Raw genomic sequence first — 20,023 nt, 5'->3', positions numbered from 1 at the left:
GATTCTCAGAGTTGAGCATCACAGGATCTCAAAGGCACAAAATGATTTGGTTCCAGGGGATCTTTTTTAGCTACATAAGTGTAAGAGGAGCCTTGGGCTGGAAAGACCTGCCCATTTTGCTTCTCTCAGTTGCGCATTTTTCAAGTCTGAAATTAGTTCTCCACATTTCTGCAGCAATTTGCATTTTTTTAAAAAAAAAATCCTCATGAAAATTACTTGGCATTTTAGTGCAAATTTCTCCACGTTTTTACTAATGTACACATTTTACAAGCAATTTCTACTAATGTAATATATTTTGTATGTTATTTCAGTAAGATATTCATTTTATGCACACTTGTCCCTAATATATGCATTTGTGTAAGCTTTGGTTGGTTGGAGAACTGCATAGCAAAATTTGGATAAGTGCGAATTTCGAAGGATGGCTGTGTTTCCATTCTCAGATTGTTTCGGAAAGTAAGAATTTGACAGATTCAGTTTTAAATTAAACTGAATTGAATGTATCCCCCATCCCTAGTGAAGCCAAAGAGGGCCTAGCACTTCAAAATCAATGCTTTGATTTGGATTCCTGCATTGTGCAGGGGGTTGGACTTGATGGCTTTATAGGCCCCTTCCAACTCTGCTATTCTATGATTCTCTATGATTTCCACACTGGCCACCCATAAGCCTCCAGGAAGCGCACAAGCAAGACATGAAGGCATGAAAGTGGCCATTCCTTAACCCACAATATATTTTGCACAGTGCTATAACGTTTCGGAACATGGAGGTTCCATAAAGCCTTCATGTCTAATGGATATTCCCAAAACTAATCCAAGATATTTTGATGCCTGAGAAACAGAAGATGCCCCCCCCCCCTTTCCACATACAAAGGCAACGGGACTGGAAGTGAAATCTTACTTCCAACACTGGGAAAAGTACACAGTTGTCCTCTTCCACCACATTTGAGGGCAGGAGGCTAGTTATGAGGGCACACACAGCTCTGTCCTCCAACATCAGGATATTTGCCAGGGAGCACAGGAGGAAGAGCCAGGGGGCTGACTCTGTTGCCTTCCAGAATTTGTTACCTAAGGTGGCCTCCTCATTCTGCCCAATGGTAGGGCCCGCCCTGGATGGATCTTTCCTCGTTCTCCTCAAAAAAAAACTAGGTGGAATGGGCGGGGGAGAGAGATTCCAAAAAAATAATATACAACTGGCACCCGGCTCTCTCTCATGCTTTTTCAGGGAAACGCTTGATGTTCTGAATTGGGACCTGAGGACAGTAAGCTAGATAAAGGCACAGGGAGGTGCCTTGTACTGAGTCAGATGATTGGTCTACCTAGCTGAGTATTGCCTACACTGACTGGCAGCAACTTTCTGGGGTTGTCTCGGGAGATATTTCCAGCCCTACCTGGAGATGTTGCCGGGAATTGAACCTAGGACGTTCTGCATTCAGAGCAGATGCTCTGCCACTGAGCTATGGCCCTTCCCCTAGATGGAAGCTAACAAACTGGAGGTGAACTCGACAAGGCAGAAGTACACTGGCCTCTCAAGGGCTAGGGTTGTCTGTTCTGATGCAGGTAGTACTCCCCTTGAAAGTTCAGATTCATAGTTTTTTTGGGGGGGGGCATGTCTCTTGGATCTGGCTCTTGCCCCGAGTTATTGAAATTTTGCTATTGAGAGTTGTCTGAATTATCACTAGATAGTGGTGTGTTCCCAACCCCAGGTATGTCAGTGTCAAACCTCTGGGCGGGGAATCACAGAATCGTAGAGTTGGAAGGGGCCTACAAGGCCACTGAGTCCAACCCCCTGCTCAATGCAGGAATCCAAATCAAAGCATTTGGAGTGGCTGCCTCTGTCACGAGCACACATAAAAGTCAACACACAAGCTTGGTCACTATGGAACCGTGTAATGTGTAGCCTGCCATTTCATACACCATAGATGTCAAGGCATATTTTGAACTGCTGAGAAGGTACTGGATGTTATGTTAATGTTTATTTATACCCTGCCTTTCGGCCAAACAGCTCTCAAAGAGGCTTACAGAAAAAGTAAACACAAATATAAAAATACATCAACAAGGCAATACATCAATAAAGCAATACATTGTACAAAAAATGAAATTAAATAGCAAATAACATTAATTAAGAAAAAATATCTAGGAAAGGCATTCCATCTCGCCTGAACTTATAGCTATTTCAAGGGGCAGTACACCAGTCCGACGGGGATTAAATGACAGATGAACAGCTCGTAATGACTAGAAGCCATGCATTCAGGACCTAAATAGAGCCTGCTGGATCAGGCCAATGGGCCATCTAGTCCAGCATCCTGTTCTCACAGTGGCCAGCCGGATGCCCCACTAGGCAGCCTACGGGAAGCCCTCAAGCACTCTCCCCTCCTGCATTTTCCAGCAATTTGTATTTGGAAGCATAATGCCTCCGTCTATGGAAGCAGAGCACAGCCATCCTGGCTAGTAGCCACTGACAACCTTATCCTCCATGCATTTGTCTCATCCTCTTTTAAAGCCATCCAAGTTGGTGCCCATCCCTGCAGTGTGGACTTCCAAGCTTGCGAAATTCCCTCCCAGTTGAGTCTGACAGGCACCATCCTTGCTGAACTTCAGGCGTATGACGAAATCTTTCTTTTTCCAGCAGACATTTTAAGGTAGTCTTTGGTTTTATATATTGTTCTTCTGTTTGCTTTATGTTTGTTTTGTTTTCATGTTAGGTGTACATAAAGCAAACAAAAGAACAATATATAAAACCAAAGACTATCTTAATATGCCTGCCAGAGAGAGGCAGTGTGGTGTAGTGGTTAAGGTGTTGGACTACGAGTCACTGCCTCTCAGCTTCAGAGGAAGGCAATGGGAAACCCCCTCTGAATACCGCTTACCACGAAAACCCTATTCATAGAGTCACCATAAGTCAGAATTGACTTGAAGGCAGTCCATTTCCATTTACACCACTTAGAAATGCAAATGATTAAGTCGTATATAAATGTTTTATTTTATCTTTTTTAAAAATTACGACACTCCCACCCCTGGCATTTCTTCATATTATATTATCTTTTATAGTATTAAAAGAGTAATCACCCTCTGGGCTTTTAAATCAGGGGAGGACTCCAAGGGTATATAATGAAAATACTTCAGCAACGTGTAAGAGGGGAGGTGGAGGGCCTTCCAAAATTATCTGCAGGACAGAGATTATTGGTCTCAGGATGCTGCCTTATACCACTTATTGAGCTCAGAATTGTCTACACTGACGGGCAGCAGCTCTTCAGGGTTTCAAATGGAAGACATATCCAGCCCCACCTGGACATGCCAGGGCTTGAAACTGGGGCCTTCCTTCTGCATGCAAAGCAGGTGCTGTGGCCCTTCCCAGTAAGTGAAGGATGAGAACAGAGGAGTTACAAGCATGTCCCCCATTTTAATCTGTAGAATGTTGGAGACAATGTCTTTGTTCTGTGCCAGAGGTTTCTCCTGAATTCCCCAAACGTGAAGCTTGGCTTGTTTGGTAGTATGAGAAGCTGCTCTTGGATGCAGGGAGGGAGGCGACATCCCTCCCCCAATGCACACACACTTGCACAGGAGCTCCACCAGACACTCCTAGCCCACATCTCTAGGGAATGGAGCATCTATTTCCAACTGCATTTAAGACAGTGATGGGTTATAAAAAAATGTAAATGAACTGCCTTGAAGTCGATCCCGACTTATGGCGACCCTACGAACAGGGTTTTCATGGTAAGCGGTATTCAGAGGTGGTTTCCCATTGCCTCCCTCTGAGGCTGAGAGGCGGTGACTGGCCCAAGGTCACCCAGGGAGCTCCATGGCTGTGTGGGGATTCAAACCGTGTTCTCCCAGATTGTAGTCCAACACCTTAACCACTACCCTACAATATAAATTACTGACCAGAGACAGAGAGAGAGAGAGAGAGAGAGAGAGAGAGAGAGAGGGAGGGAGGGAAGGAAGGAAGGAAGGAAGGAAGGAAGGAAGAAAGGGAGGAGGAAAGGAAGGAAGGAGGAAAGGAAGGAAGGAAGGAAGGAAGGAAGGAAGGAAGGAAGGAAGGAAGGAAGGAAGGAAGGAAGGAGGGAAGCAGGGAAGGAAGGAAGGAAGGAAGGAAGGAAGGAAGGAAGGAGGGAGGGAGGGAAGGAAGGAAGGAAGGAAGGAAGGAAGGAAGGAAGGAAGGAAAGGGAGCATTCCAGAAGTGGTGTCCTCTTAGGCTTCTCATCAAATGCCATTTCAGGCCTGGCTCGAGACATTCCTCACTCAGTTAGATCCCTGATGCCATCCACATTCTCTCGGTGTCACCCCAGCAAGGGCTGCGTCCCCATTTTTAAAGCTGCTGCCACTGAACTCTGCCCCCAGTCTTCCTTGTCAGCACACAGATGTGCAAAGCATCTTGTCTTCATCCCATGCACTGAAGTGGGGCCCAAAATGCTCACATGTAGCTGTTGGGCTGGCCCTGGGGGGCCACGGACACTGCTCCCTCCTGCTTCTGCACAAAGGGCCAGAAGCAGCTGCACCTCCCTCGCTGCCCAGTGGCAGCTGCTGTACTAGGGTGAGCGGGACACCGCCCTACTTGGGGGAGCAAATCCTAAGAAGGAGTGGTGGCCGCCCACTTGGATGGCTTCAAAAGAGGGTTAGACAAATTCATGGAGGAGGAGGAGAATATCAGTGGCAACTTGCCACAACGGCTATGCTCCACCTCCGCTGTTAGAGGCAGCAAGCCCCTTGAAGGCCAGTTGACGGGAATCACAGGAAGGGAGAGTGGCTGTTGCGCTCAGTTCCTGCTTGCAGGATTTCCACTGGCCACTGTGAGAACAGAATATTTTGGCTGATCCAGCAACATGGCTCTTCTTTTGTTCCTACCCCTTCTTTCTTCACTACATCCATAATCTCTCTTAAATCTTAGACAGGCACCAACTCTGTTATCTTTCCGGTGCAATTCAGTGGAATTGATTTTTAAGATGTTTTTAAAGCTTTTTTTTTTTTTAAAAAGATGCTTTTTAAAGCTTTTTAAAAAAGATGTTTTTAAAGATGCTTTGTTTTAATATATTTTAAAGCCTGTTTTTAAGGTGTTTTAGAGTGTTTTTAGTGTTTTTGTTTGCGGTCCTGGGCACCTTCTGGGAGGAAGAGCAGAATATAAATGTAAATAGCAACAACAACAACAACAATATATGGGGATATGAAGCTGTCTTATAATCAGTCAGACCCTCTCTCTATTGAGCCCTGTATATTTAATTTTATTTCTTATTATTTAATTTAATTTTTGTAAATTGTATTGCTTTTATTGTATTTTTATTGTATTTTTATACCTGTGTTTATTTTTCTTTGTAAGCTGCCTTGAAGGCCTTTGGCTGAAAGGCGGAGTATAAATAAATTTCAACAACAACAACAACAACAACAACAACAATTATTTATTATTAAATAAATTTATTATTAATTATATGTATTTTTTATCTGGAAGCCGCCATGAGTTCCAGTTTTGGAAAAATGGCGGGGTATTAATAATAATAATAATAATAATAATAATAATAATAATAATAATAATAATAATAATAATAATAATTGTACTCTGACTGGCATCATCATATTTTAATGTTCAAAGAACTTCACACATATTATCCAGCTGCAGCCCTCACAATAATACTGCAAGGTAGGTCCAGGTCATCGTCATCATCATGTACATTGGGGTAAACCAAGGCATGTGATTCTGTTCTCCCTTCCATGTATTTATTTTTACATGCAGGGATGCATTAACAGGGTTACCATCACAAATGGAATGCCAAACTAATCAATTATCATATCTAATCAATATCATATAGTTTTAAAAGGTCAAATTTATATTTATACTTAATTTTGCAAGCTCAGTTTCTGGTGTCCAGAGGATATTTAATTTTCCAGTTGGTTATGAAATGTTCTTGTATTTTTGTAGTTGATTTTGATATGTGTGTTTTGATACTAAAGAGAGTGTCCTGTTTAGTTAACTGTGTTTTATATTGTTGTTATTATGTGCCTTCAAGTTGATTTTTGACTTCTCCTGGGAAGGTGGTCAGTGACATAATTTCTTTTCATGTAGGAGGGGCATTTCCTTGTAAATAAAGCTCGCTCATTCTATCTCTGTTGTTGTTATGTGCCTTCAAGTCGATTACGACTTATAGTGACCCAATGAATCGGCGAGCTCCAATAGCATCTGTCATGAACTACCCTGTTCAGATCTTGTAAGTTCAGGTCTGTGGTTTCCTTTATGGAATCAATCCATCTCTTGTTTGGCCTTCCTCTTTTTCTACTCCCTTCTGTTTTCCCCAGCATTATTGTCTTTTCTAGTGAATCAGGTCTTCTCATGATGTGTCCAAAGTATGATAACCTCAGTTTCATCGTTTTAGCTTCTAGTGACAGTTCTGGTTTAATTTGTTCTAACAACCATTTTTTTTAATTTTTTTGCTGGTCCATGGTATTTTATTTTATTTATTTATTTGTTTCATTTTTAGACCGCCCATAGCTAGTAGCTCTCTGGGCGGTGTACAAAACAGATTAAAAATACAATATTATAATAAAATCAATCACATATATCAACAACAATATTAAAATAAAACGTAGACATAAACATTAACATTAAAAACATTAAAAAGATTAAAAAGCCTGGGAGTACAGCCAGGTCTTAACCTGGCGCCTAAAAGAAAGCACTGTAGGCGCCAGGCGTATCTCTTCAGGTAAGCTGTTCCACAATTCGGGGGCCACTACAGAAAAGGCCCTAGATGTGGTAACAATCCTCCGGGCATCCTGGTGAGATGGTACCCGGAGGAGGACTTTAGATACTGAACGAAGTGAACGGGTAGGTTCATAGCGGGAGAGGCGTTCCACAAGGTACTGTGGTCCCACACCGTGTAAGGCTTTATAGGTCAAAACCAGCACCTTGAATCTGGCTCGGAAACAAATAGGTAGCCAGTGCAAACGGGCCAGGACAGGTGTTATATGCGCAGACCGATTGGTCCTCGTCAGTAGCCTGGCTGCCGCATTTTGCACCAGCTGAAGTTTCCGAACTGTCTTCAAGGGCAGCCCTACGTAGAGTGCATTACAGTAATCCAATCTAGAAGTTACTAGGGCATGAACAACTGAAGCGAGATCGTCGCTGTCCAGATAGGGGCGTAGTTGGGCTACTAAACGAAGATGGTAGAATGCATTCTGAGCCACCGAGGCCACTTGAGCCTCAAGCAACAAGGAAGGGTCAAAAAGGACCCCCAAACTACGAGCCTGTTCTTTCAAGGGGAGTGTAACCCCATCTAGAACAGGATGAACATCCACCATCTGGGCAGGGAAAGAGCTCACCAACAGTGTTTCAGTCTTGTCTGGATTGAGTTTCAGTTTATTAGCTCTCATCCAGTCCATTATCGCGGTCAGGCAACAGTTCAGCACATCAACAGTCTCACCTGTGGAAGGTGAAAAGGAGAAGTAGAGCTGCGTGTCATCAGCGTACTGATGGCAACGCACTCCAAAACTCCTGATGACCGCACCCAGAGGCTGCATGTAGATGTTAAAAAGCATGGGGGACAAAACCGACCCCTGAGGGACTCCACAATGGAGAGTCCAGGGTGTCGAGCAATGTTCCCCAAGCACTACCTTTTGGCGACGATCCGCTAAGTAGGAGCAGAGCCACTGCCAAGCAGTGCCCCCAACTCCCAACTCCGCGAGCCTCCCCAGAAGGATACCATGGTCGATGGTATCAAACGCCGCTGAGAGATCAAGGAGAATCAACAGAGTCACACTCCCCCTGTCCCTCTCCCGACAAAGGTCATCATACAGGGCGACCAAGGCTGTTTCAGTGCCAAAACCGGACCTAAAACCGGATTGAAACGGATCCAGATAATCGGTTTCATCCAAGAGCGCCTGGAGCTGGCCAGCGACCACCCGCTCCAAAACCTTGCCCAAGAAAGGGACATTCGCCACCGGTCTATAGTTGTTAAGAACATCTGGGTCCAAAGAAGGTTTCTTTAACAGAGGTCTCACTACTGCCTCCTTGAGACTACCAGGGACTACTCCCTCTCTCAAGGAGGCATTTATCACCTCTTTGGCCCAGCCGGTGGTTTCGGTCCTGCCAGCCTTCACCAGCCAAGATGGGCAAGGGTCCAGAGCAGATGTGGTCGCCCGCACCATTCCAAGCACCTTGTCCACTTCCTCGAGCTGCACCAACTGAAACTCATCCAAGAATGAAGGACAAGGCCATGCTCTGGTCACCTCAATGGATTCTGTTATAACATCAGAGTCTAAGTTCCGACGGATGCATGCAATCTTGTCCTGGAAGTGCTCCGCGAATTCGTTACAGTGGGCTTCCGATGTTTCTTTAGTATCGTGAGAGCCAGAATGTAACAGCCCACGTACTACCCTAAACAGCTCCGCTGGGCGGCAAAGAGATGATCTAATGGTGGCAGCAAAATAAAACTTTTTTGCTGCCCTAACCGCTTTTACATACACCTTAGTGGAAGCACTTACCAAAGCATGACTACATCCGTCAGGAGTTCGCCTCCATCTGCACTCTAGCCTCCTTCTCTCTTGCTTCATCACTCTCAGCTCCGGGATATACCACAGTGCTGTATGAGTTCTGCACTGAAGGGGGTGCGTGGGAGCGATCGTGTCAATGGCCCGGGTCATCTCCGTATTCCACAGGTCAACCAGGGCCTCGACAGGAGCGCCAGTACTATCAGCCGGAAAAACTCCCAGAGCCGTCTGGAAAGCTACAGGATCCATAAGCCTCCGGGAGCGGACCAACTTAATAGGTCCCCCACCTCTGCAGAGGGAAAGGGCTGTCGTAAGTCTAAAACTCAGCAAGCGGTGATCTGTCCATGACAACGGAGTAGATGAAAAATACCCCGCCCTCAGATCACCATCTCCATGACCAGTGGCGAAGATCAAATCAAGAGTATGTCCTGATACATGCGCAAAGCTCTCTTCCAACACCACATTTCAAATGAGTTGATTTTTCTCTTATTCGCTTTTTTCACTGTCCAACATTCACATCCATACATAGAGATTGGGAATACCATGGTCTGAATGATCCTGACTTTAGCATTCAGGGATACATCTTTGCATTTGAGGACCTTTTCTATTTCTCTCACAGCTATCCTCCCCAGTCCTAGCCTTCTTCTGATTTCTTGACTATTGTCTCCATTTTGGTTAAAGATTGTGCTGAGGTATTGATAATCCTTGACAAGTTCAATGTCCTCGTTGTCAACTGTAAAGTTACATAAATCTTCTGTTGTCATTACTTTAGTCTTCTTGACATACAGCTGTAGTCCTGCTTTTGTGCTTTCCCCTTTAACTTTAATCAGCATTCATTTCAAATCATTACTGGTTTCTGCTGAGAGTATGGTATCATCTGCATATTTTAAATTACTGATATTTCTCCCTCCAGTTTTCACACCTCCTTCAATCTTGGTCCAATCCTGCTTTCTGTATGATATGTTCTGCATATAGATTAAACAAGTAAGGTGATAAATTACATCCCTGTCTCACGCCCTTTCCGATGGGGAACAAATCGGTTTCTCCATATTCTGTCCTTACAGTAGCCTCTTGTCCAGAGTATAGGTTGCACATCAGGACAATCAGATGCTGTGGCACCTCCATTTATTTTAAAGCATTCCATAGTTTTTCATGATCTACACCAGTGGTTCCCAACCTTCCTTCCTTCCTTCCTTCCTTCCTTCCTTCCTTTAATTTACAACTGATACAAAATGCGGCGGCTCGACTACTTACGAATAGTCGCCGCCGAGATCACATCACACCAGTGTTGTTCGACCTACACTGGCTTCCAGTTGTTTTCCGAGCCCAATTCAAGGTGTTGGTATTGACCTTTAAATCCCTATACGGTTTCGGCCCAGTTTATCTCACGGAGCGCCTTCAACGCCACCAATTATGCCGCCCGACAAGATCGGCCACACAGGGCCTTCTCTCAATCCCGCCAACAAAAACAGCCAGATTGGCGGGTACAAGAGAGAGGGCATTCTCAGTGGCGGCCCCCACTCTTTGGAACTCCCTCCCACAAGATCTCCGGCACGCCTCTTCCCTAAATGTGTTTCGGAAAGCCTTAAAGACCTGGCTCTTTCAACAGGCCTTCGGGGTATCCGGGGAGGGTTAATTGTTATAATTGTAATGCCTCCTGCCCAGTTTTAATATTGTTTCTGCAGATGTATGGTTTTTATATTGTATTATTGTATTTTATCAATTATATTTTAACAATTTTGTAAGTCGCCTAGAGTGGCCATCGGCCAGATAGGCGACGAAGAAATTAAATTTATTATTATTATTATTATTATTATTATTATTATTATTATTATTTATTTAATTTGTATCCTGCCCTTCCTCCCAGCAGGAGCCCAGGGTGGCAAACAAAGCACTAGAACACTTTAAAACATCATAAAAACAGATCTTAAAATACATTAAAACAAAACAGTATTAAAAACATTTTAAAAAACAACATTAAAAAGGGTTAAAAACATTATTAAAAAACTTATTAAACAATTCTGACACAGATGCAGACTGGGATAGGTCTCAACTTAAAAGGCTTGTTGAAAGAGGAAAGTCTTCAAAAGGCACCGAAAAGATAGCAGAGATTATGAATATGGGACCTGCTTTGTAAGTTCAAAAAAATTTGTGACCCCCCCACGCTAACTGTAATTTTAGTCTCTGTTAATTGAAACAATGGTGCATGCCAAAATCATATCTCCAAATAATCCTTTCCATAAAAAGCTCCTTGCAGAGAGGGAAGTGTTGCTTTCTTTTCTTAATGGAAAGGTCCAATCAAACTGGTATCCCCCTCCCCACCCACAGTCTGAGGATGTACAGTCCTGTCTCCCAACACCAGTGGGTTACAGTGTTGGATTAAGATCCAGGTTCAAATCCCCACCCAGTCATGAAGCTCACTGTGTGACCATGGACCAGACACAGTCTCTCAGCCTGACCTATCTCACAGGGTGGGTGTAAGAATACAATGGAAAGGGGGGGGGAAATCATATGAATCATCTTGAGCAATTTGGAGCAAAGTTGGGATGTAAACGCAATAATAAATAAATAAATAAATAAATACATTTCAGAGCTTCAGCTATGGGGTGGTATATAAGTACAATAAATAAATAAATTTCAGCTACAGTATTTGGACCCCAGTCTCAGCCAACCTGCTGAGCTTTTTAAGAAGAAGAAGAAGAATCAAGCGGCAGCAACATGATAGTGGTGGGGATGCTAGATTGTGAAAAGGAGGACAGACTGAGGGGGGTCAGTGCTTTCACCTCTGTATCTATCTTCCCTCTTTATGACTTCCTAGCACTTCTCATTTTCAGTTTTGCCTTTTCCTGATTCATCCTACATTAGCTGAACCTACTTCTTCAGTCTTTCTTATGCTTTCTACTGTGATTTTGTTCTTATGTTCAGCTCTGAAGTGGTAGAAATGGGGTGAACTCCTTCAGATGGTGTGTGGCAAAATCACATCTCCAAATGTCCCTTTCCATTTCAAGCTTCATGCAGACAGAAACCCAGAATCATGAATTGCATCAGAAACTCCCTGATGTGCTAATCTTCTATCTGCAGGGAGGTGTTACTTTCTTTTTTTTTTAATGCAAGGGTCCAAACAAATTGGTGTTCCCCTCCCCACTCACCCACCGTTATACCTGCAAGCATCTGCAGGCATGCATGCACTTGGGCACATGGCAAGGGGGAAGCCCTCAACTGCTGCAGGAGAGAGAGATTCAGGGGGGATTGAAGGTGGAAGAAAGGGGGGACGCTTAAATATACAATTTTAAAAGTGATGGATCTTTTTCTGCCCAGTGAACATTATCTTCCTGAGTCCACCACTGCAGCCCATTTGTTGAGCGAGATGAAGATCAAGGCCCATCCAAAGAGGTCATTAAACCTCTTCCAGGGAGCAACGATCTTGCTCACGGGGAACAACTTCAGAGGATATTTCCTCTTCTCTCCTCCTTTAATTAATAAAATTACAACTCAGAGCTCATTATCAATAATTATGGTCACTGTGAGAGCTTCCCATTTCTTTGCTGGTTCCCACCTCCGCGGACCTTAATCCTGTTCCAAATGCAGTATGAATTCATGTTTAATTAGTCATTAAATAGAATTAACGCTCTCTGGTGGCAAGGTGGCACACCGAACAATTGGAGGAGGAGCAGGAGGAGGAGGAGGAGGAGGAGGAGAAGGAGGGCTTCCTGGCATGGGCAGTGTCCGCCAGCCGTGCCTGCTGGAGGTCATCAATAAACTTATCACAAACCAGGCAACAAAATGTCCCAATATATTAGATGCAGCGTCCACCTCAACATTATAGTCGCTATGGAAAATGGCATTTCCAGAGAGAATTTCATCTTCGACAGTGAAGTTGCCAGATGCATTGTTCTGACACCCCCAGAAGTCTCCTGTAACAACTTTGCAAGGCACTTCAGAGACAAAATCACTCAGATTCGGACAGAATTGGATGCCACAGTTAGAACAAGGCCAATGGAGGTGTCCAAAACACTGTCAGTTCCATCCATACTGGACCAGTTTAGATTATTGCAGCCTGAGGATGTGGACAAGCTTCTTGAAGAAGTGCGCCCAACCACCTGCCCCCTTGACCCGGGTCCATCTTGGCTTGTTAGATCCAGCTGTGGGGGGTAGGTTGACTAGGTGGGCCCAGAGAATGGTCAATGTTTCACTGGCGGAGGGGGAGGCACTGCCTTCCTTGACAGAGGCAGCAATGTGTTCCCTTAAGAGGACCTCCATGGACCCAGTTAAACAACTATTCCCCAGTAGCAAATATCCCCTTTGGGTAAGGTGCTTTGGATACCGTTGACCAAGGTATCCTTCCGGAGCATTTCTGGGAGTTGGGGGCACTGAGGTGCAGCGGTTCTGCTCATACCTCCAGAGCTGCTCCCAAACAGTTGTCAAGGAAGGCTATTGTTTGGCACCATGGCAGCTGTCCTGTGGCATTCGTCAGGGTCCCATCCTGTCCCCATGCTATTTAACTCCAGATAGCCAATGTTCAGAGTTGATGGAAGTTTTGGTCCAAGACATTGCAAGGGCACCAGGTTTGGGAAAGCTGAATAAAAAGCATTAGATAAGACCAAAGGGGGGCCATCTAGTCCAGCATCCTGTTCTCACAGTGGCCAACCAGATGCCCATTACAGGAAGCCGGCAAGAAGGACCTGTGCACAACAGCAACCCCTGCCCTCCTATGGATGCTCTCCACCCTGGGAACTTACACTGAAAGGTGGCTTACACATTTCTTTAAAAAAACACAAATAAATGTGAAGTAAGGGGCAGAGGTGAGATCCCCCCATGAGGAAAGGCTCCAAGATTTGGGGCTTCTTCATTTAGCAAAAAGGAGAGGACCACGAAGGGGGAGCAGAATGATAGAAGCATATCATGTAGCCCTGTTGAAATAACCCTACCTCATGCCTAAGATTATTTACTTTCTCATTCCTTTAGACCCGCAATGAAAGCAGTTTGGCCCTCAGCCCACCTGAACTCGCAGGGTCATTCTGTGGATGAAATGGGGCAGAGAGAATCATATACTCCACCTCAGATGAAAGGCAACAAATGTAATAATTAATAAATAAAGTGCTGCAAAATGCTTGTTTGCAGTTATGACCACAATGGGATTTTCTTCCTAGTAGGTATGGGGATGTAATTAAATTCAGTTCACATTTCAAGCCGAATCTACCAAATTTGCACTTTCCCAAACAACTTGAGAGCCAAAACGTAGTCATCCTTCGAATTTCACACTTATCCAAATTTTGCAATGCTAATCCCAAACCAAAGTCGGGGGCAAATGTGCATAAAAACGAACATATTTGTGAAAACAGCATGCAGAAATTCATTACGTTAGGAAAAACTGCTTGCAAAAATGTATACATTAATGTGTTTATTAGGAGAAATTCACACTAAGATCTGAAGAATTTTCATGAATGCTTTTTTAAAAAAAAAATCGCAAAAATTCACAGAAATGAGAACTGAACTTGATTGAAAAAATGAGAAACTGAAGCCACCGAAACTGACAGATCCTTTCATTCCTGGTGGGATGGGAACAGGAAGGGAAAGACCTCTCTCCTGATGTTGCCTTAAAGCAGCCTTCTGCATCTTGGCACCTTCCAGGCCTCTGGAGCTGATGGAAGGTGGATTTCAAACCTGGAGGGTGCCTGGTTTGGAGGAGGCTGCCTTAAAGGTTCAGGAGAGATCCACACTGCAGCAGCTCCCATGGCACAAGGGTAATGTGAGAGGAATTAGAGCTCATCTCCTCCCTGACATGCTAGATTTCTATGTGCAGAGACTTTTGTTTTTGTATGGAGAACTGCATTGTATGAGCTGCCACCTAGAGGCTAAAGTGGTACAGTCCAGACACTGGCTGGCTGCGCTCTGTGAGAACAAGGCCAAATAATAACTCTTCTGTGTCAAGTGACAGCACGCTGTTAACTGCACACTGTTAGCTGTGGTTTAGAAACAAAACTTTTTTATTTTTTTTAAGGAGACATTTTGAAAATCATAAAACCAAACCAAGCCAAATAAAATAATCCCTCTGAAAACCAAGAACTAAATTCTCTGCATGTCCAGTTTGATCTTTTCCCTTTTGGCAAGCACTGATTTTGTTTTGCGTTTATCTCGGTGTTTGAACTGAACACAAGCCAGTAAGGCCAACGGATCCTTTGCTTTATGCCCTTATTAAACTTTAAATAACACTTATTTTTCCTTCTCTTGGTCATTATGCTGTGCTTGAAAATGAAATGGGACTTCCTTCAAGTCGATTTCAACTTATGGCGACCCAATTAATAGGGTTTTCATGGCAAGCGGTTTTCAGAGGTGGTTTTACCATTGCCTTCCTCTGAGGCCGAGAGGCAGTGACTGGCCCAAGGTCACCCAGTGAGCTTCATGGCTGTGTGAGGATTTGAACCCTGGTCTCCCAGGTTGCAGTCCAACACTCTAATACACTGTACTGGGTCTCATGCTGGGCCTATATATCTTTTTAAAGCATCCAGAAAGGAAGCTGTGTTAGTCTGCTGCCGCAGGTGGAATATATTGCTCTCATCTTCTCCATTTTATCCTTACAACAACTCTGTAATGTAGGTTAGCCTGAGGCACAATGATTGGCCCAGGATTAGCTTTATGACTGAGTGGAGATTTGAACCTGGGTCTCACACGTCCTAGCCATGGACTAAAGTCCATTACATCAGACACATTACAGTCTAAAATCAGAAACAAAACAACTAAAATAAGTGGAATTGGAAAGGAAAATAAATACAAATACAAATATGGATTGACATACAGCCAAAATTCTTGCAGAGCTGTTTCTGATACAAATGCACCAAAAACAGTACAATGTTAGAATTTTCCATTTTGGGGTTATGTATTCATATGTGAAGTTTTAAAGTGAAGTTTTAGTTTGCATTATGTTCCATCCCACTTACCCCTTTTCCCTTATTGATTAGAGCTTCTGTAGCCATATTACTGAATTGTTCATTTTTAACAAACGTATTATTATTTATGGTATGTTTGATAATTGATTTTAATGCTGCTTATATGTATGCTTTTACAGATTGCCCTTGATAAAGGGTCTCTGTCACCCGAAACTGTTGGGCAGCAATGAAACTACTTCAGTTTCCATTTTTGGCTCTTTACTGGCAAAGCACTTCGAGAGTTTTCCCTCTGTTCATCTGTATATATCTCCCTCTTTGCTTTCGCACCTTGATCCAAGTATCCCTCATCTTATAACTGCATTTGGTTTCTTTTTCCTAAGTGTAGAACTTTGCACTTATTCCTGTTAAACTTCATTCTGTTGTTTTCAGCCCAATGCTCCAGCCAATCTGGATCCCTCCAAATTTGGTATCATCTGCAAACATGATAAGCATTCCCTGCACCTCCTCATCCAAGTTACCACTAAAAATGTTGAAGACCACTGGGCCCGGAACTGAGCCTTGGGCTATTCCCTCACCAGAATCAGTGCTTGTGCTCCTTTTGCAGGGGGAAATTGCCCACATATCCAAAATGTGGTCTATGGCCACACTACCCTGAACACGCCTGATCTCATCTGATCTTGGAAGCTAAGCAGGGTCAGGCCTGGTTAGTACTTGGATGGGAGACCGCCTGGGAATACTGGGTGCTGCTTAGAGGAAGGCAATGGTAAACCACCTCTGAATGCCTCTTACCATGAAAACCCCACGAATATATCCAAAAAAAAGATTCATAGGGTCGCCATAAGTCGTAATTGACTTGAAGGCATATAACAACAGCAACATCCAACATGGATCTTTTCTCTTCTGATTTCCTCTTCATTCTCTTTTACATTTCAAATATATTTTCTGTTCCTAACTCTGTCCTGTTTTCTCTTTTTACGTTCCCTGGCTCTTTCTCTCTCCGTCTGACATGCAAGTCATCTACGCATACGTAGGCTGCAACCCTACCTCCCTGTTCAACAGCTCCCGCTCGTGGTACATGCCCTGGTCACCTCTCGATTGGACTACTGTAATGCGCTCTACGTGGGGTTACCCTTGAAAACGACCCGGAAATTACAACTTATACAGAATGCAGCGGCGCGCTTACTTACCAACAGCCGCCGCCGGGACCACATCACGCCAGTATTATTTGATCTTCACTGGCTGCCGGTTGTTTTCCGGGCCTGATTCAAGGTGTTGGTATTAACCTTTAAAACCCTGTACGGTTTCGGCCCAGTTTACCTGAAAGAGCGCCTCCACCGCCACCAATTATGCCGCCCAACTAGATCAGCCACACAAGGCTTTCTCTCAATCTCGCCAACCAAAACAGATAGGTTGGTGGGTACTAGGGAGAGAGCCTTTTCTGTGGTGGCCCCCACTCTCTGGAACTCCCTCCCATGTGATCTTCGACATGCCCCTTCCCTAGATGTATTCTGCAAGGCCCTGAAGACGTGGCTATTCCAACAGGCCTTTGAGGTCCTTGGGATGGGTAAATCTCCATGATTTCGTCATCTATCGTATGCTGCTAAAATAATTGTTTTATATATGTATTGATGACTGTTCGGTGTTTATTTTATCTACTGTTGTGACTGCATTTGATATTATTGTATTTTATTTCATTTTAATGTACGTCGCCTAGAGTGGCTAACTGCCAGATAGGCGACTCACAAATTAAATATTATTATTATTATTATTATTATTATTATTATTATTATTATTATTATTATTATTATCTTTCAAACATGAAATCCTCCCCCCCCCCATGTGCATTGATGCACTCTAGGATATGCTGAACTGTGCACTTTAGAGACTTGTGTCTCAGAGAGAAATGGATATTGTAGTGTTGTCCCAGGTTTCCCCCCTAAAATAATGTGTGTGGGGGCAGGGGCCAAACCACACGTGCAGCAGTCTGAAGAAATCTTGGAAATCAAAATCACAGGAGGATCACAGATGAATGCTATGCAGAACGGACCTTCTGATATGATGGTATCTGCAGGAGGCCCTCACCAGCAGAGCGCAGTGATCGACTGGGTATATAAGGAGTAAGACGGACTTTCGTGTATCCTGGTCCCGAGCTGTATAGGGCTTTGTACACCAAAACTAGAACCTTGAACTTGGCCCTGTAGCAAATGGGCAGCCAGTGCAGTTCTTTCAGCAGCAGGGTGACATGTTGGCGATACCCTGCCCCAGTGAGCAGTCTCACCGCCACATTTTGCACCAGCTGCAACTTCCTGATCAACCTCAAGGGCAGCCCCACATAGAGCCACATTTTGCACCAATTGAAGCTTCCAGACCAACCTCAATATTTATGACATTTATATGAACTTTTCTGGCAGACCCCACAAAGCAGCGTATATTTCAACGCTACTGTTCTGTGATTCTGTGAGACAGAAGGGGTGAGTCCAACCCCCTGCTCAGTGCAGGAATCCAGCTTAAGCCATACCCGGATGTCCGGCTGCCTCTTGAAGGCCTCCAGGGTTGGCCAGCCCACCACCTCCCTAGGCCATTGGTCTGACTAGGTAGAAGGCAGTTTCCTATATCGTAAGGAGAGGGCCATAGTTCAGTGGTACAGCATTTGCTTTGCATGCCAATCCTGGCATCTTCAGGTAATGCTGGGAATGACCCTTGTCTGACACCCTGAAGAGCTGCTGCCAGTTGGTGCAGACCATACTGAGCTAAAGGTAGAAGGCAGCTTTCCATGACCCTATGTTGTTGCTGCTCTGTAAAGAAGATCAACACCTTCCCAACCCCAAAATCCATGGCCAGGTTTGCATGACAAGCCCTGTAAGAACCCATTCCTAAAACCTTGGAGAGCAGCTGCAATTGTGGGCTGGATGAGTCCACTCAGTCCAAGGATGCTTATGTTCCAAGTACAACAGGAACAGTGAGAAATGCACAGTGCATGAAACTGGGGCAGCACCCTTCTCCCTGCCTAAGCTGAGTGCATTCCTTGCCCCCTGCATAAGCTTTGCATTTTCGTTCCAGCCCCCGACAGACCTTGCCTGAAGCCGCCACCACCCACATCTTCGGTTTCCATGGACACCAGGTATCCATGACACAGCTCTGGAGGCCGAAATCATGTGACTACAATAGCGAGCCAGGATCCATCGGTGGCTGCTGCAGACAGGCCAGCCCTCTTGAAGCACTGAATTTGCTCTAGCATCAGCATCAAAAGAATCTCTTGCCTACGAGAGAGAGATGGAGCCAGCACTATGGCCACATTCACACCAGACATTTATTTCACTATTATTCCACATTAAACAGCCATGACTTCCCCCAAAGAATCCTGGGAAGTGTGGTTTGTGAAGAGGGCTGAGAGTTGTTAGGAGGCTCCTATTTTCCTCAGAGAGCTACAATTCCCTGAGTGGTTTAATAGTCAATCCCTCTTCCCAGGGGACTCTGGGAATTATAGCTCTGTGAGGAGATGAGGAGTCTCCTAACAACTCTCAGCACCCTTCACAAACTACACTTCCCAGGATTCTTTGGGGGGAGTCATGACTGTTTAAAGTGGAATAATAGTGGAATAAATGTACAGTGTGAATGCAGCCGGTGTCTGAACTGGGCTTTTATGGAACTTCATGTGGCTTGATAAAAAGAACAGCGCATGTTAGCTGAGTTCTGAGTGAGCTTTGCCTGTGTGCGATTCCTCACTGAAACAGCACGCCTTTCCTGGGATTTAGTCACACCGAGACTTTAGGCTTGAAAGTGAAGAAAGCTGTTTGTTTAGGAAATACATAGTTGGTAAGAAGGAGTCTACTTCTAACTAACTATCATGCTGCGGGGGGAGGGGGGGAGAGAGACACAAAAGGAAGATGTCTCCCCTTTCCCAAGAGAGCAAAGAAGAAGGAAGTGGAAGTGAGGAAGCAGCCCCTAAGAATATTTTATCTGTTTATTAATTTATTAAATTCAGATCCCTTCCTTCCTTCCTCCCAGCAGGAGCCCAAGGCGGCAAACAAAAACAGTAAAAACACTCTAAAACATCATAAAAAACAAAAGACTTGAAAACATATTAAAACAAAACATTTTTTTTTAAAAAAAAGTTTAAAAACATCTTTAAAAAGTAATTCCAACACAGATGCAGACTGGGATAAGGTCTCTACTTAAAAGGCTTGTTGAAAGAGGGAGGTCTTCAGTAGGAGTAATAGTATTAGTTCACACAAGTTGGTACACACATCACAGGACAATTGAGGCAGCTGGGGAGTCTTGGAGGTCCTTATTCTGTCTGTCTTTTCACCCCATGTAAACCCATCAAATGAGATAACCGCAGGGTACCTCAGCTCCAGGGCCCAAACACGACATTCGAGGCATCTCTATCCAGCTCATGACTCTGTCCAAGCCAGGCTCTCGCCACAGGACACACACTCCTCTCACTGAGTCACACCTACTCACCAGTACTAATCGATGCCCTCTTGAGCACTTTTCCCCAGCTAGATTGTTCCTGAACTGTGATGGTGGATGTCCAACCTGTCCTGGATGGGGTTGCACTCCCCCTGAAGGAGCAGGTTCATAGCTTGGCGGTTCTCCTAGAACAATCTCTGTCACTTGAGGCTCAGGTAGCCTTGGTGGCACAGAGTGCCTTCTACCAACTTCGGTTGG

At 44.4% G+C, this 20,023-nt stretch overlaps 2 protein-coding genes and 1 pseudogene across 4 annotated transcripts in view; 1 reads left to right on the top strand and 2 right to left on the bottom strand.

Moving 5' to 3' along the window:
* LPP (LIM domain containing preferred translocation partner in lipoma) overlaps positions 1-20,023 on the bottom strand; it is a 226,376-nt gene that overhangs the window by 1,539 nt on the left and 204,814 nt on the right. The window lies entirely within an intron of this gene.
* The window catches only part of TPRG1 (tumor protein p63 regulated 1), a 364,459-nt gene that overhangs the window by 332,101 nt on the left and 12,335 nt on the right, over positions 1-20,023 (bottom strand). The gene's annotated exons all lie outside the window — the stretch shown is intronic.
* On the top strand, positions 15,988-16,104 carry LOC133389768 (5S ribosomal RNA; annotated as a pseudogene).

The sequence above is a fragment of the Rhineura floridana genome, chromosome 7, assembly GCF_030035675.1.
Source record: "Rhineura floridana isolate rRhiFlo1 chromosome 7, rRhiFlo1.hap2, whole genome shotgun sequence".
In the NCBI taxonomy this organism is placed as follows: Eukaryota; Metazoa; Chordata; class Lepidosauria; order Squamata; family Rhineuridae; genus Rhineura; species Rhineura floridana.
This window is presented reverse-complemented; position numbering and strand designations above follow the sequence as displayed.